Here is a 6,406-nt window from a genome sequence, read left to right as displayed (position 1 = left end):
TTTCCATATTTATCATCTCCACCTGCTGGTGGGTGTGGTTTTTTATTAAACTGGTCTGTGTTTTCAGGATGGAATGTTCTGTTTTATCTCAGGTTCAAAACATGTTTAATTAAATACATTTGAGAACTTTAATTGTTCTGAATGTGGGTTGTTGTCATTGAGGGTGATCGTGGTCCTGAACCCAGACCAGTTCAGAACCACTGAGTCTCTATCCAGGTTGACGCCGTAGAGTTAAACCCTGTGTTTGCATCAGATCTGGGTGGTGGTCCTCCTTCACTAGAGGCGGATCCAGGTTTGGGCAGATGTTCAGAGGAGGTGCAGGCCTTCGGTTCCGCCTCCTGCTGGAACTCTTTGTCTCTGATAACGAGGGCTGTTTGTTCCTGATGTCCTGCTGTGCAACATCTCGGGGGGAGGAGGGGGGGGGGTGCTGCCTTGGTGGTCTGAGGCTGATGTGGAGGGGGAGGGTGTGGAGATCAGAGGTGGAGGAGGAGCTCATGTGTTTGCTCTGAGGAGGATGGAGTGGTTTGATTCTGAGGAAGTAACCGGTTTGACTTCAGTTTTTATTAACTTTTAAAGCTTCTTTGTTCAATACTACAATACCCATGAGTCTCAGCTGCTGTTGCCATGGAAAAGAATTTTCAAACTGCCAAATGTGGCTTCAGCTGAAGCACTAGGAACAGATTCAACCCTGTTTTCTTAAATACCCCCTCTGGACCGCTGCTTTAATCTGCTCTCGTCCAATCAGAATGCTCTCTCGCCGGCCGCCATGTTTATCAAACAGATGAAGGTGATATCGGTGACATCCTGCTGCTCTACTGAGCACGCTCAGTGGCGTGCAGAAGCGGTTGAGGTGCGGCGTCTGAACATTCCTCCTATAGGAGCAGGTTCGACTTTAACCAGGACGTTAATGAGTAACTGACCTCCTCCTGTTGTTTCTGCAACAAACCACAGATTAACATTCCTCTGAGGTTTAGAGGGAAACGAAGCCGTCGCCGAATGCCGACCGTTACAGATTGAACCGCTGTGACCTGGTCTGTAAACACCACTCCTGTTCAACGCATACTCCTGGTCTTTGTGTCGTCTTGGTGTGGAAGTTGACACTGTTTGTTTAATCTCCACTTGAAACTCCTCAAGATGTTAAATTACAACAAGAGCTTTGAGTTTTTCATTGACTCATGGGAAAAGTCCTCTAAGTGGATCATGTCCATGTTTACGTCAGGAGGTGGATAATGTGTGAAACACTGGAACATGTGGACCACATCCTCCAAGAAGTCCTCATTGTCAATGTAGAGGGATAGACTTTATTGATCCACCTGGGAAAAAGGTTACAGAACAAACAGTAAAAACAGAAGAACAGAAGAGCAGACACGCTATCATCACCAAGTTCAGGTCACGTATGTGTTTGAGCTGCAGTAGATCCACCCGTGTCCCAGGGATCATGTTAACTATCTTCTAGAAAGAGTTCAGGTTAGTACTGATTGTACGTCCATCTGGTGAATGTCCCTTCTTCACTCATTGGCTGAACACCAACAGGAAATACAACTTTACAGACGCATTTTGAATTTGTTAAAGTAGTGTTTTTCAACCTTGGGGTCAAAACCCCACATAGGGTCACCTGGAATTTCAAGTAATTGATTAAAAACAAAAAAAAAACTAATAAAAAATATTTTTTAATGATTCATTATCTGTTTCATTATAATTCAAACACCACACTCTTTTCCTAATAAAAATCCAATTCACATAAAGTGCAGGATATAATATCTGAGAGGGCATATCATTGATTGACCCGATCATGTGACTGCATGCGTTACTATGCTTCAACCCGCCCGAACACAGTCGCAGTTAGAAAACCAGACCAATCAGAGAATGGAAAGGTTTCTTGGCCCGCCTGGTCCCACTAAGACATCTAAAAGAAAAGGTCTCTGTTTTGAATGTCTGGGGTCGACAGGAATTTGTGATGTTAAAATGGGGTCAGGAGTAAAAAAAAAAAAAAGGATGGAACCACTGGGTTAAAGTCTTGCTGTGTTTCTTTTTTTTTCCTCATTTGAGTAATTAATTTATGGGCGAGAAGTGTGTTGTAATGCAGGTGCTATTGAACATGTACCGAGTAAAATATGACTGAGAATTTATCAGTAATACCTTACACTACTGCATTACAGCAAAAAGTAATCCATTACTGTAATGCATTTCTTCTGTCTCTGGATATCAGTCTAGTTCCTATTGGTCACTGATAGAAGTCATATCTGGACTGTGATTGGGTGATGTTAAGTTCTCCTCCAGTGAAAGTCCCACCCACTTCTATAGTTAGCTTGATGTGCATCCAAGACCACAGGACTGGAACATAGAACAGAACCAGGACTGGAACATAGAACAGAACCAGGACTGGAACATAGAACAGAACCAGGACTGGAGCATAGAACAGAACCAGGACTGGAACATAGAACAGAACCAGGACTGGAGCATAGAACAGAACCAGGACTGGAACATAGAACAGAACCAGGACTGGAACATAGAACAGAACCAGGACTGGAGCATAGAACAGAACCAGGACTGGAACATAGAACAGAACCAGGACTGGAACATAGAACAGAACCAGGACTGGAGCATAGAACAGAACCAGGACTGGAGCATAGAACAGAACCAGGACTGGAGCATAGAACAGAACCAGGACTGGAACATAGAACAGAACCAGGACTGGAACATAGAACAGAACCAGGACTGGAGCATAGAACAGAACCAGGACTGGAACATAGAACAGAACCAGGACTGGAGCATAGAACAGAACCAGGACTGGAACATAGAACAGAACCAGGACTGGAACATAGAACAGAACCAGGACTGGAGCATAGAACAGAACCAGGACTGGAACATAGAACAGAACCAGGACTGGAACATAGAACAGAACCAGGACTGGAGCATAGAACAGAACCAGGACTGGAACATAGAACAGAACCAGGACTGGAACATAGAACAGAACCAGGACTGGAACATAGAACAGAACCAGGACTGGAGCATAGAACAGAACCAGGACTGGAACATAGAACAGAACCAGGACTGGAACATAGAACAGAACCAGGACTGGAACATAGAACAGAACCAGGACTGGAACATAGAACAGAACCAGGACTGGAACATAGAACAGAACCAGGACTGGAGCATAGAACAGAACCAGGACTGGAACATAGAACAGAACCAGGACTGGAGCATAGAACAGAACCAGGACTGGAACATAGAACAGAACCAGGACTGGAACATAGAACAGAACCAGGACTGGAACATAGAACAGAACCAGGACTGGAGCATAGAACGAACCAGGACTGGAACATAGAACAGAACCAGGACTGGAGCATAGAACAGAACCAGGACTGGAGCATAGAACAGAACCTGACATAGAACACATTCAGCTGGCTCTGATTCCATGTAGAACAGACACTGACGGACAGGGACCCTGGGACTGTTTTTTCTTCCCGACATGGTTTGTATGAACGTCATCTTTAGTGCGTTCTGTCACATTTTCAGGTTCCACATCAAGAACGAGTGGAATCACTGCCAATGTGACTCATAAATGTGGACCTCAACAGCCTGGTCCAGAGGCTGCAGGTCTTCATCACAGCGGATCCATCAGGGCTCCATCCATCAGAAGTGGATCCGTCTGAATGAACCCACTCTGTTCTGAACCTTGTGAAACGGCCCTTTTGTCGTGTGGACAGTGAACGCCTCGTTCTGCAGAGGTTCTTCTCTGGATCACATGGAGGTCCATCTGTTCTATAACCCACAGGTTTTAACAGAACCGGAATTGAACCCCAGAGCGTCGTACTTCCATGGCGTCCGTCACACCTACAGGTGATCTCAGACGGTCACGTGTCCCGCCCCTGACCTTTGACCTCTGCGCAGTCCTCAGTGGATGCTGCGGAGGTCAACTCCTCATTCCTCTCATTCCTGCCTCCGCCTTCACCCTCCGCCGCAGAAAAATCCTCCGTTTGCTCAGTGTTTTATCGGCGCGAGGCTTCTGCCTGTTGACCTCTGACCCCAGCACCTGCTGTGAGCGGAGCGTGCTCAGTGGGGTCTCCGCTCAGCTGGTCGGACGGATGTTTTCGGCCTGTGCTCACCCTCTGAAGCTCCTCCCACAACAGAGTCGGAGCGCGCGGCAGGTTGATGTGTACTGACGTTAATCTGAGGCTCACATTAACTGTAAAACCTGAAGTCCACGGACACGGAGTGGGAGGAGCTCAGGGTGACCTCTGACCTCTGTGTGTTGTCGTGCAGATGGAGACACGATGCGTTCAAGGCCCCTCAGGCCCACGCTTTCACAAGTCAAAGCACCCGTTGTTCAGCGCTCTGCGGAAGAATGCGATGAGCTCATGGGAGGAAATTTAATTGGCGCTTCACCCCCCCGGCCCCAGACCAGGACCCCCCACCCCCCCATCTGCAAACCCAGGCCCCTCCCTCTAGGACCACTTAAAATAATCTGAAACCCAGGCCTCTGCATGACTCACAAACTTCAGTCATTCCTTTTCCTCTTTATGATCAGACTCTTCATGTCAGTCTTAAACCCACGTCACTGCTTCTTCCATATTTTTTGAACAGTTTTTCAAAAGGTTTGATGTTCGTTTGTTTCAGCTCAAAGTTTTTACTTTTAACAGAGAAATGATATTTTAATAATGATTAGATTTGTTATTCAGACTCTGTTTCCTCTGAGCTGCTGCTTCTTTAACCCTCCAGTTTCCTGTCCAGCAAGGCCCTTAATAAGCACCAAGTGTGCCATTTTGGCACACTTGTGGAATAATGTCAAAAAATTTTCATGCAGTTTGTTTTTAATTCTTTTACACTTTTTTCTATTTCATCAACTTGAGCCGTAAATAAAAATACCAAATACTCAATAATTGTCACAATTTTTAATCCTTTAAATGCAGTGTTTGTAATGTAAACAAACCATTTTTTGGATGCAAAAAACACAAAAAATTAATTTTTTTCAATATACATAAAAAGTGGATCACATATTATTTGATTTTTGCAGCCTGGCATATGTCAATGATTAACTCCAATTTTGGTTAATTTGCATTATTACTTTTGGTGCTAGGTCAAATGTTCAAAAATACTAGCATCTGTCACCAAGTGTGCGTAAAATGCGCACTTATAAATCAAACTATTAATTATATATTGATTTATTTTTCTGCTCTAACTTGATTTTATTTTTGTAAATCAAGGTCAGCCCTAATCATACATATCAAATAGTCATTCATTTTACATTTTTTTAACCCTTTAAATGATCTCTTTTGATCATGGTGTCACTACATTTTTTGATGCAAAAAAACAAATATGATTTTTTTCAAAATACTACATAAAAATTGCATTACATATTATATGATTTTTGCAGCCTGGCATATGCCAGTGATTAATCTGTTTTTCTGCTGAACATCCTGAAGGACAGCACAGCTCATTATGCCCCCCCCCCCCCCCTCTGTCCATCCGCCTGTCCTCCTGGTTTCATCTCATCGCTCTGTGAAGACAAACAGCTGTTCCTCTGAGCGTCAGCCATGGCTCCGACAGCAGGATTATCACAGCGTAAGGACTCGTCCATCGAATCCGAGGCGTGTTTTCACTGGCTCTCTGCTCTCACAGTCTAACACCGACGTCGTCTCCGTCCACTCTGTGGTTTTCCTCCACTCCACCCACTTTCCTTCTCTTCTTCTGTGGTTAAATGTTTGTCTGTGGACACGTCTGAACACGCCTGGAACCGTGTGGACGCAATGACGACAGACGGCAGCTTCACAGATGATGCAGTGTTCAGGAACCTCACCTCTGCCTTTTTCAACAGCAGCGTCAAATGAAAGAACGACAGAAGGCGGCAGACGCTTCCTGTCATGAAAGCGTTTTCATGTCATCAGATCTTCTACAAAACACATCATTATAGTTTCTGTTTCAGAAAAACTTCTCAAACCTCAGAAACTTGACTGATTTCCAAACTGTTCTCATTTATTTCTCATTGGACGAGCGGCTGAGTGACCCCTGACTTCTGGGGGGTCAGGGGTCAAAGGTGTGTTGCTAAAAGGCACTTGGTCAGCGTTGAACCCGCTCCTCCCCAGAGCCGTTTGTGTCCGGTCATTCAGTTTCTCTTCAGATTCCTTCTCCATATCTGGGCAGGAAAAAACTCCCATCACCCCCTGCTCCTCCCAGCTCTCTCTTTGACATGAACAGTCTGCTCGTCCGTCCGTCCATCTGTCCGCTCAACGGAAACACATTCCAGAGGATTCATTCTGACGTGCCCCCCCCCCCACCTCCTCAGGATTGTCTTTTCATGTCCAGACCTGATCTGGGGCCTCCTGAGGAGCAGGTCTGGGGTCAGCGATCCACAATGGACCGCTTAGCTCCACTTAAAGCAGCACCTGCTAATTGACCACGTCTA

The sequence above is a fragment of the Sphaeramia orbicularis genome, chromosome 17 (genome assembly GCF_902148855.1).
Source record: "Sphaeramia orbicularis chromosome 17, fSphaOr1.1, whole genome shotgun sequence".
Lineage (NCBI taxonomy): Eukaryota > Metazoa > Chordata > Actinopteri > Kurtiformes > Apogonidae > Sphaeramia > Sphaeramia orbicularis.
Note: the sequence above shows the minus strand (reverse complement) of the source record.